Genomic DNA, 12,101 nt, shown 5'->3' on the forward strand with positions numbered 1-12,101 from the left:
CTCCAGGTACTCCCTCACACAATAGAGGAACATGGGAGAGCACTGACAGCTGGACAGAGGGGTTGCAAGGGGAGGGAGCTGTAAGGTGGTATACACATCTCCTTCACACTTCATGCACATCCCACATCATTACTTAAGGCTTGCCTGAGGAATAGGGTTTTTTGATGAGCCCCTTCAGTGATTACTTTTATTTCAGACTAACACAGTAGCTCAGTTTGACTCCATGACCCACTCGAGCTTAATTGCTCAACAGTCCCTTGCATGAGTACCTTCTATATATGTAGTTCCACCAAATCATCCACCTTGAGGGAACAAGCAAATTTCCATCAGGTCTGGCTTCCACATGAAAGTGATACAAGGAACAGCCTTTCCAAATTCACTACTGGCCAGAAGAGAGGAATGAAACACATGTTTCTGATCATTTCAGAAGCTCCAAAAGGAGTCTGATTCAGAGAATGGGCAAGAGTTTGAAGGGGAAGAGGGAATAAAACCACATGTCCTGTTTGAAGTGTAGGGTCTCATTTTTTTATTAAGCCGTCTTAGCCACTCTTAACACATGCACATGAAGTGTCAGCCCAGGGCAACGTGCAGAGTAGTTCATGGTGCACGTATTAGAAGCTGAGACATCCCAGAGCTTGGAACTGCTGAATTCAGCAACATGGTCCGAGCTAATTGTAAAGAAATGTTAAAGTGGAGATGAAGGTCTGAACTGAGACTCACAAATACCAAAGCTTACAGTGGGGTACATCTCAAATTATAACCTGCCCTCTCTCCTTTCTTTCTCCTCACTGCAGCTCCTGGGACTTTCCTTCCCTGTGTCATGTTTGGTGACTTTTTGCTTATTTTTCTGCAGTCAGGAGAGATGCCACAAACCTGGAGCTGGGCCCTTCCACCCATTAATCAAAAGGTACAAGTGCTCTGCAGGGAGACAAAACCTCTGTGTGTTTTCTCTGATATTTCTGGAGCACGGCATGGAGGGCAGGGGGGCTGGGCCAAGGACCCCTAGTTAGATTAACATTTTATTCAGAGACCTATTAATCAAAGTCAGAAGAGGCATGAAGCAGCACCAAGGGAGAAAAATAGCTGGACAATCAAGGCCCTTTCAAAAAAAAAAAAAAACCAACCAACCACACAACAAAAAAACCCTCTCAGCTTGTCCTGATTTACTGCAACTCACAGAACTAGATGGGAGGGGGGCATTTGCAGCCTCTATCCAAACAGGAGCAGACCATACAGGTAAATTCTGGCTTTTGTCACATTAAGCAAACAACTCTCTGTACCCTGCCCTTAGCACCAGTCAAAAAGGTCCCTATCTTTCTTTCTCCAGAGCATAACACACTTTCATGCAAGCTTATACTTTTTAATTATTATTTTTGGAAGACTACACTATTAGACTTCTTTTTCTTACAAGGAAAGACAGGCACAGTTAACGGGAACAGGTCTGGCCAGCGCTCTGCAGGGCCTTTTGGGGAGGAGACCAATGACCTTATAGAGCCTGATACCCACAGGAGTCAAGCACGAATGTGCTGGAGACTGAACAAGCCCGTGTTTGTTCCCCTGGCACCAGCACTGACTCATCACGGGATGAAGCACAGTGACACAGGGCCTGCAAACACAAAGATGCACTGGGCACAGGGCAAAAGGGGTACTTTGTTTTAAGATAAAGATCAGCCAGGGAAGAATTCAACAGTTTGCCCCAAGAACTCAGCCATTGAAGCCCCACATGTTCCAGTGAGAGTCCAGTCAATCCTTGACCTCTGTGTCCACAGGCTGCTGGAGAGCAGTACCTATGGAACTCAAGGCACAGGAGGGTCCCTGCGGCCCAAAAGGGTGATGGCATCAAGAACATTATTCTGTAGGAGCTTGGTCAGTGGTACCACATAAATTAAACAGATCCCAGAGGAAAACCTTGTGCTTTCCTCTGAAAGTAGGGCAAGCCTCCTGGAGGAGAGAGGACAAGGACTAAGCTGGACAGAAACATTATGACCAGTCAGGCCAAGCAGTTCCTGGGAAACTGTGCCAGTTGCCTTATACAAAGACAACTCTGTCACAAGGAAAGAGAGACTTGGCTCTTTCTCAGAGGAGATGGGAAAAACTGTACGTGTGCATTGTCTGCCCAGGAACAGCCAAGGCATCTCCAGCAGCTTTGGGTTGGTTTTCTCTTATGGTACATTCCTGGCAGCTGCTGACAGAAAGGAACCTTAGGGAACTTGATCCTTTCTCTCTTCCTCAGGCTTCTGCCCCCTCCAATCCCAGAACACAAGTATATGGAGGAAGAAACAGATTCTTCCTGTACTGATACACAAGACGCCAGGCAAAGAGAGGCTTGTGGAATGCACAGCCCAATGGATCTTGTTTCCCAGAATGACTGGCCTGGCCTTAGCTGAAGGTTAATTAACTCTGGCAGCTCAGGGCTGGAAAATGTCCACTTCATGCATTGGAGTGCCTGGCCACGGGTGAAGAGAGGGCCAGGCAAACCATAGGGGCAAAGGTCCATCTGCAGACACGTATGAAAAGCTTGGCTGGGCTCGTGCCTGGGTCCGGTGGGAGGAACACAAGAAAGATTCAGCCAACTGCTGCAGCCAGAGCAGGGTCTTGTGGGTGCAAAAGGAGAACAACAAAACCACAAAAGAGCTGGAAAAACACAGCCATGCCAGGCGTAGGTGGAGACACGTTATCTTATGGGGCAGACACGCACTCTGCCCTCCCTCCTCTGAGCATCACAACTGCCTCTGCACCTCAGCTCCAGGAGAAATGGCTGAGGGCTCGAAGGGCCTTGGAGGTACATCCCTCAGGGGGTGCTGGGGTTCACAAGCAGGGAAGCAGAGTGCATCACTGCAGCATAGCAGAAAGAAATGAAGTTATTCCAAGGCCACGCAGACCTGATGAAAGCAGGATTTGGCTTCCCTTGGACACTGAAAGAGGACACTGTCCTGTATCTCTGTGCACACTTGAGAGAAGTGTGTTTGAGGCTGGAGACCTCTGTTCCCATTGCTACTTCTACACCTTGACAGACTGCAGAATACACTTCATGCTCAACAAGACCAAAGCCAGAAAGATCTCTTCCCAGTGTAGCAGCTCCCAATGGCACCACACATCAAAAAATGCCCTTGTTCCCTGTCATTCCTGCAGCACTGAGGATCTGAGTATTTTGACAAGACTCATGGTAGCATTTTACAAGACTTCTGTAAGGTGGCAGCAGCTGCCCACCTAAGCCCAGGGTCTGGAGACAGACACTGCTCCCAAGACCCTGGATCAGCCTGTAACATCAACTCTTCCAGCCTCTGACTTACTAAAACCTAGAGGGAACTCTGTGATTAACTTATCCATGAAGAACAGGAGAACGTGGTTCCCTCTCCTCCAGTGTGCAAGTTATTGAGAAGAAAGCAAGGAAGATCTATTTGCAAGACAGACACCTTGGGCTGTGCATCCTTCCCTCCTACTTCCCAGCAAACTGGTGTGAGATGCAGGGGTGGTTCTGTCCCAGCTTTGCTGCTGACCTGTTCTGGGAGAGCAGGCTCTCTTTCCCTGCTTCAGTTCCTCTGTCTTTGCAATAGATGTAGTAGCAACTGGGATCCAGCTTGGCAAAGCCCTCCAAGGTCTGCTGATGAGAAGTATCCCCGAGAAAGACAGTCTTATTTTACTAATTGTGTTCCTCCCACTTCCTAAAACAGGAGGTTCATAGCAAGGTAGGTAAAGGATGAACAGTGCCTGGAGCTATTTTAAAGTGCCCAACCATCCAAAAGGTAAGAGACCAAATTCTCTATGCTGTGTTAGGATGGAACAAGGAGCAACCAGGGAACTCACAAATCTGCTTGGGAAAGCCTCTGTGTAGCAAAAGGATGGCGAGAAATTAACAGAGAATTTCTGTGATTCCTTGGCTTGCTACCCAAGATAAGTATCATAGCCTTAAATATTTGAGGGAAATACTAAACCTAAACAAACTAAAGTAAGGTTCAAACTGAATTGTTTGCAAAGAATAGGGAAGGAAAAGAGAAGGAATAGAGGCCAGGAGGCATTGGACAAGCCAAGGAAAACATTTTGAGAAGACCATGCCACTTAGTGCAGTCAAATGTATTTCAAAAGCAAAGAAATAGTTTTTCAGAAGTTATTGCATAGCCAAGCTGTAGGCAGGAGGTATTACATTGCCCCTGCTTTGAACCAGATACATCCTCTCCTGCCCAGCATTTTTCACCCACAAATCTCAAAGCACTTACAGATGTTCAAACTTAGCATACTTCCGAGATTAACTTAATAGATTAAGTTTCTTGATAACTCTACTCAATCAAATAGACTTCAGCTCACAAAGTCCCTCAAAAGCTGCTTTGCTGTGAAGCTTCAGGGTGCCTCATGGCACCCACAAGTTCTACTGCTTTTCTCTCCATTCCAAGCTTCAGTACAGCAGCGCCAATGTATTTTATGTTTTATTTTATGTACAGTTTGGCACACACTGACTTGGGTACAGCAACTCCAATAGAAGAGCCTCCCTTTCCTGCTGTGCCGGACTCTGAACCAGGGCTGGATTAGCCAGGAAGGTAGGAGGGCAGGGCAGGAGGAGCAGAAAGTCAAGACAGGCAAGGAAATCCTGGCATTCCTCTCTGAGCCTGAAACCAGATCCTCCCTCCTCTGTTATTCTTGCCACTCATTCTCCATCTGTAGGAATTGCTGAGGAGACAACTAGGCCAGCTCAGTAGGCAACTGCTGCTTCAGCATTTGTAAATACTCAGTAATCAGCCCAGATCAACCTCCTTGTTACCAGGAAACTGCCCCTCAGGTCTAGCCCTTTTTTCTGCTCACTCTTGGTCATGTGCACAGACTTCAATCTCCATCCTGAGGGCTGTTTGCTGTCACATTGCTTTGAGACTGGTAGCACTGGTGCTAAACTCTGCAGTGAGGTTCTTCCTCCCTAGCCGAGCAAGGAAACCTCTTCCAGGCAGCTCACAACAGGGAAAGCTTCCACATGCCTGCCACGGACCTCTTCAGCTTCACAGTGCTCAGCTCAGACCTTCCTTGCTCAGGGAAGCCAAGGGGAAACTGCCAAGTGAACAGCCCATCTCATTCCATATGAAGAACATGGGGAAATCCACTCATGGGCCAAGGATCAGGAGAACTGCTCCAGAGAAGGGTACAAGATAAGTGCCCCAGGCTGTAGTAAGTTATCCCTTCTAATGGGCAGTCATTAAAACCAGGGTACAGTTAACACCATGCTCTGCTGGCTCTGACAGCAGGAAGGAGAGCAGTTCCACACAACCTCTCAGCTTCACAGGCCTCTTGTCCTGGCACAGCCGTCCATCTCCACACCAGCCTACCCCACGCTGCAGGTGCCACCGCAGAGGGACGCGGGGACCCGGCCGGGTGCAGCGCTGACTGTGCAGACCCGGGCCCAGCATCACAGCCCACGTGCCTCCCTCACCCAGCACAGCCCCAGGAGGCGTCAGCCCAGCAGCTCTGGGGCTGCAGCTGCTCACAGCCAAGGCCCTTGACTGCACTAGTGCCAGGCCATGGCTGTGCTGGAGCAGCCATCGGGATTCCCGCCTGCTCCCTTCCCTTCCATGCAAAAGGCTGCCTTCTGCCCTGCCCTCCTACCCCAGCAGAAGCTCCTGTTTGATATGCACTCCAGCTGCTTCCCAACAGAGGAGATGTTCCCTCTCTGACTGACACTTCCTTTGAAATAAGAGAAACACAGCAGGCGCTGGACTCCCAGTGTGTCAACATGTGCAGCTCAGCTCAGCACCTCCGGGGTCCTGGGAGCCCTTCCAAGACCTGCTGGATCACTGTGGTTAATCAGCTCTCAGCCTCTGAACAATAAAACTCTTCTGCTTTCCAGGGGAGAAACCCCAAATGCTGTCAGCCCTGGACTGCTTCCATCAGGTGGATCCCCTCACACAGCAAAGCAAAATCAAAGCTGTATCTTAGGCAGGATCCAGCCTCTTGCAGGAGGATTTACACCACAGAAGCTTGTGGGACCATGACCATAAGCCACCTCTTCTCAGCAGCCCCAGAGGCCATGAGGTCACTGGTAGTCCCACTAACAAAGATCATTTACCCCATCCTCCTGTTCACTCTGTCCCACCTCACACAATGAAAGACACTTCAGCAGACAGACCCTCTTCACTGTGTAAGATACAAAGCTAGTTCACAAAACCATTCCATGAACTATTCTTTTAATATGAAATCCCCAACTTGGCAAGACCAAGGAACAGTTGGTATAAGAACCTATTTTTAAGACATGGATTAAAAAAACATATAAATCAGTGGACTTGTTTAGATGTCTGTTTTCCAGTTAACAAATACTGAAGCTCCAAGTTTTGGATTAGAGTTATTTTTCATTTAGAAAGTTGTGTGTTGCTAGTAGGCAGGAGGATAAGCATGAAGATGAATGCACCAGTTGTATGCTCTGAGTTTCAGCTGAATCATTTCCAAGATAGATTTTTTTTTTCCTCTAAGATGGGAAACATCCGAGATAATTTCCCATCCCACATGGATTTCACAATTTCCCATCCCTGGGAACGCAAAGTGCCTAGCACATGGGGCCCCGCAGACATCTACAGATAAAGGCAAGGGAAGGTAGGAATGCTGGAAACTCACAGACAAACAGGGATTGAAATTACATGCTAATTTTTCCACAGTTAATTACACACTGGAACAAGTTTAGGGAACACAGTGCCTGACTTTCACCCCAATTTCCTCTCATTTTGACAAGACTCAGATGCTTTCTGTGGTTTCAGAAATACTTGCCTTACTGAACATAACTAATGTTACACTACCAAGACATGCATAATCCAGTGCCCTTGCCCCAGAGCTGAGCCTTCCTGCCCTGGATCTCCTTAAAGCAACTCCCCTTGGCAGTGTGTGTGCACAGCCCAGCACACACTCCAAAGGCTCCTTCAGGGAACCCTGGCTTTACTGAAGTCAAGGCACAACAGAGCAGCGCCAGGATTTCACCCCACCGCCTTCAGGTTTTACACATTTTCAGCAGTTGTGTTTCTAAATCACTTTTTCCCTGCACACCTGAAACAGAAAGCAGGGCTTGGATTATTGCCCCCCACAGAGCTGACTGTCCCAGAGCATGAACACCACCACAGAGCTCGAGCCGCGCTGCACGGAACACAGAGCCTTCTCTGAGATCCACACAGGAAAATACGCCTCGGGATAGCTTTTCAAGTTACAGACAATGCAAGTCCCTCTCTCTCCACCTTTACCTGATGTAAGCATCACTCTTTACTGCTCTCCATGTGCCTGCCTCACTCAACACAGAAACAGAGAACATTACAGACTTTTTTTTTTTGCTCAGGCCAAACTCAGCAATGGACAGATATAAAACACTACCTGAAGTGCTGTAAGAAACCACAGGGGACTCTGCACACAGAAATTCACGTGCAGCACTTGGAGGGAGTTCCCTTTCGTTTAGGGGTAGGCAGCACAGAAATGACAATGTTGCTTCTTGCACTCTTGCAAGTCTCAGGCAAAAAGGAAAAGAAGTAAAGGGATCATTAAAATGTCATTCTTGATGGATAGTGGCAAGAAGGAATGACAGGAGAGGAAGTAATCAAGAACACCAACGTCTTGCTTTCAAAGCCTCCTGCACTGGATCGTCAAAATAATCAGTGTGGTGGTTTTGGTGCAGCTCTGCCACCAGAGAACCAAACATGGGAAAGCAGCAAGCTGTGTTTTATGCACAACTTGAGAAATGCTGACAGCAGTGGCAAGGGTGGGGGAGAGCAGGTACCAAGAGAACAGGTAGCAGCCCCCAGCAGAGCTGAGGACGAGGCCAGAAGGACACCACCAGTTTGGTTTGAAGGGAGCAGCCAGCCCAGGGCAGAGGCTTTGGAGTGGACCTGGAGAGAAGTGTTACGAGGCAGAATAACATGTCCAGCTGTGCAGGGAAACTGCCCTTTGCTTTGTAGGTTTTAATGTGGACAAACTCCCTGCAGCACATGGGGATTTATGGAAACTAAATATGAAGCCCAAGTCCCACTGACTGTCATTTTGTCTCATGTCCCCACAGAACAAAGACTTCATCTTTTACCTCCCTTCTCTCTCTCTGCAGGAATCCAGGCTGACCTAATAGGAAGATTCACCTGAGAAAGGTACAAAACAGCCCGGGGAAAAGCCTTCATTTCACCAGCAGGTTCATTCACAGAGATCACAACACAGCACATAAGGGGGCCATTGTTTCTGGAATAAAATCTCCATTTAAGCTCTCTTCTTTGGCCATGATCAATGGGAGGGAATTAAAGTCTCATCCTGGGAAAAAAAACATCTTGCTAACACTGTGTTGAAAGATCAGGTAATGGAGATGCAGAGCAAACGTGGGCACCCACAGCAACCCTTGGTGAGCTTGAGAATGCCGGAGGTAAAAGGACCTGGTGAAAAAAGCTCCCCAAACACAGGCACAGCCCTTATTGTATCCCATGAGAGACAAGCAAGCCAAGGGCTATGATTCCTAACAGGAGATGTTGGTGTTTCACAGTACTTGGATCCAGATTTCAGCTCCCCACAGCTCCTCCCAGTGCAGAGGCATTTAAATCCCCTGGGTGCTTACACAGCTGCCTGTTCAGCCTCTGCATTTTCTGTCCCATGGACACACAGAGCCAACCCCAGTAACTCTGAGCTGTTCTGCACCTCTGTCCTACCTACCCCTGGGTATCCTCAGAACACTCACCTCCCACCCGTCCTCCAGGCACCTTCCCACCTCCAACAGGCACATCAGTGGAAACCCACTGCTCTCACTGCTCAGTGATTATGAGCAAGGGCATTTTCCACCACCTGCCAAAGGATGGATTTCCACCCTCCAAAGACCATCAGACAGAGAACCAACACTATTTCCATCACAGCCATAGCACCATAATGGCCACCTTCCTCTTCCTCTCTGTTTTAGTCTGATGCTTTGGAACAAGAAGAAGAAAGAACTGTCTAAACTAGTAGTTACAGGTTCAAAAAGCAATGTTGCAATGTCTGCTGTTTGGGCAGCTAAGTCTGGAGCATCCCTGTCAGCCTCTGGGCAGACACCCATCACACTTGCCTTCATCCTGTCCCAGGCCCACATCTCACTTTGATTTTCCAAGTACAAGCAGGAGATTCAAAGCGATTTGCTGCCCTCTCCCGAGCAAGCCCCGGTGACAGCACGGCAGAGGCTCTGCAGACAGACTGTCCTCTGGTGAGCACAGCTGTTCCCCTGCAAAAGGAATGGCATTGATGGGGCACCACACAGCTGTGCCAGGGCAGATTAGAAATGATCATCAGCTGTTACAGACAGGAAAGGAGATCAGCTACACAGCCTGAACCATCAGGTATCCACAGAGGGCGTTCCTGGCATTTTGGTTTCATAACTCTCAGGTTAATCCTCCTCTGTGGAAATACAAAGAAATACCTCCCAGCATATTCTGTCCTCCATAGTCACAAACATTTCAGAGCAGAAGCAGACCATGAGACGTATAAAGAAACAGAAAAAAAATTACTTGTAGATTTAAGAGAGTGATTTAAGGTGGGTTTTTTGGACTAAACCCACTTAAATCTTTTATGTCCACCAGCAGTGCTCTATCCTGTCCTTCCAGGGAGTACAGAGCTTTATCTAGACATTCAGTATGTACACACATACCATCTTCAGAACAAACCTTAACGCTGCAACCTGCTGCTTTCGAGGCACTTCTCCAAGACAACTAATCATCTGCAGAAATCTGTTAAATTAGACTGTGGTCTCTGTCAAAGCCCTCCAAAACCAGGCCTATGAGCCTGAGCTTCTGTTTTTATATGGAAATATACAAAAAACAATGTAAAAGTCACTTCTAAAAATTCCTAAAATAGTTCTCTCATGTACCCCAGGACAGACAAGATGTCCCATGCTGTGGAACCAACACTGCTTTTCTTGGCACTCTCTCTGGGATGCTCTGCAGTGGATGATAACAAGTTGTTCTCTACATGTACAAATATGATTATTTTCACCACACTCACAAGGGTGCAGAACCTGTGAAAGTGTATATAAAACAACAGGGGTGGGTTCCCAGGGTGGGACCCAGGCAATCTGTAAGCAAGCACCTGCAGCAATCTTGAAGCAAAACAGAACCACTGTCACCACACGGTACAGGGACTGACAAACAGGTTTTCAGTTGGATTATGGGCTAAAATTCTCTAAGCTCCAATATCAGCTTGCTCTGCTTTCAAGCCTTCTTTTACTCCGCAAAACATACAGAAGTCACCATGAAGATAACTGAGAAACAAGGCATTTGAGAGAAGAAAGAATCAGTGTGCCTTTCCCAATGTCATCTACCAACCACTTGGTCCTTCACTTAGGAAGTGCTGACCCGCTTTTTAGACACCTCACGTTTGGAGCTCTGCATCATGAAGGCTGCAAACACTTTGGTCTGGTCTCTCAGGGTTTTTTAACCTGGTAACTCTGAGAGAAAGGAGCTGTTTGGAAGCATCTGAACCCTTGGCAATGCAGCAGCCTGTCCAGCAGGCATGGCAGCCCAATCCTGCACACCCAGGGGTTGGATTGGCCTCGATACTGGAAAGTTATTTCCAAAGCCAGCTTAATAGCTTGCATTTATCTTTGTCATATTTCACTTCTACTTCCCCTCTGAAGCCTCTGTGCAGCCTTGGACAGTCCCTCCCTTCAGAAAGAAAACCGGTTCTCCCTTTAGAGGCATCCCAGCAGATCCTCCACTGGCCAGCAGAGCAGGAAAGCATCTGTGACATGCAGCTTCCTGAGCCAGGAGAAGCCAAGCCATGCAGGCTCTAGATTTATGGATTAGACATGCTGCCATGGCACACAAATCACTCTGTGCTCAGTGCAATTCATTAGCACGTTGCTATGGCTGGTCGCATTCCCCACATTTTGGCAAACGATGCCAAAAAGGCTTTTTACCTTTCACGTGCCAAGACTGAACAACGCAGAGTCAGGACCCCTTCCTGCCTCCTCCCCGGGGAAGTGAAACCAAAGTCAGCAGTTGTTCTGTCTGTGGGCAAACTGAGCCCCGAGGGTTTTCCAGCACCCCACGGCAGTGCTGACAGGCTGAGCAGCCACAGGGCTGGGACTGTGCCTGCTCCCAGTCCAGCCTGTCCTGGCAAATGAACCTGTGCCGCCGGCACTGTCAATACTGCCCATGGCCTCCAACAACACCCTCCAACCCGGGGACATTCAGCTGAAAATCCGCCGGCAAGGCCGGGGAATCATTCTGCCACACCAGCAAAGCACCGGGAAAGAAAAGGCATGTTACCTGCCTTCCATGTATCAGTAAAGAAGTTCAGCAACAGGCATAAACCACTAAAATAACAGTATAATTGACCTAAAGGAATAAGAATGAAGGGGTGAAAGGAAGACAGGGTTTTTGCTACTTCCTTACACTGCTGCATTTTGATTCTGGGAAAAGGACAACGGGGGAGGAACGAGCCAGAAAACCGGCTTTCCATTCCTATGGAAAGGTTGTTCCTCGGGGAAGCAAAATATAATTAAAAAAAACAAAAACCAACAGTACTTAAAAATCAGGGATTTGAGAGTGCTGGGGGCCTCATGGAGCAGCAGTGTGGACCTGTCCACAGAGCAGGCTCTTGGTGGAGCCGTGTCCCCCCTCAGAGATCATGGTCCTGGGGACACCGTGGGGGACACGGATACGTTGTCTAAGGTCCAGCAAGGTGCAAACCTCAGAAGAAAACACAAATCTGAGCTGGCCCTCATTTTCTTGAGTGCCAGTGCTACACTCAGGCCAACACCGCAGGGGTCAGTGCTGGAGGGACACAGGTAGAGCACGGAAACTGCAGAAAGAGACCCCCGGGGCGGAGCCCCGTGTCACTCACCTCAGCCAGGCTGGCCCGGCGCTCACAGCGTGGGGAAGGTCCTCCTCAGCCCCCGACACCGCCGCCGGGCAGGGGCCGCACCCTCACGAGGGCTCCGTCCGTCCGTCCGTCCGTCCGTCCGTCCGTCCGTCCGTCCGTCCATGAGGGGCCGCACCCTCACAGGGGCTCCGCCCGCCCGAGCCCTGCGGCCTTTCGCTGCCGCACCTGGGGCTGATGGGCTCGCGCGGCCCCTGAGCCCAGCTGGAGCCTGAGGCACAGACACCACAGGGCTGCCTTTGACCTCAGAGAGCCCCGGAGCGGCTCCT

This window comes from Manacus vitellinus, unplaced genomic scaffold (genome assembly GCF_001715985.3).
Source record: "Manacus vitellinus isolate BGI_N305 unplaced genomic scaffold, ASM171598v3 scaffold_31_pilon, whole genome shotgun sequence".
Taxonomy (NCBI): Eukaryota; Metazoa; Chordata; class Aves; order Passeriformes; family Pipridae; genus Manacus; species Manacus vitellinus.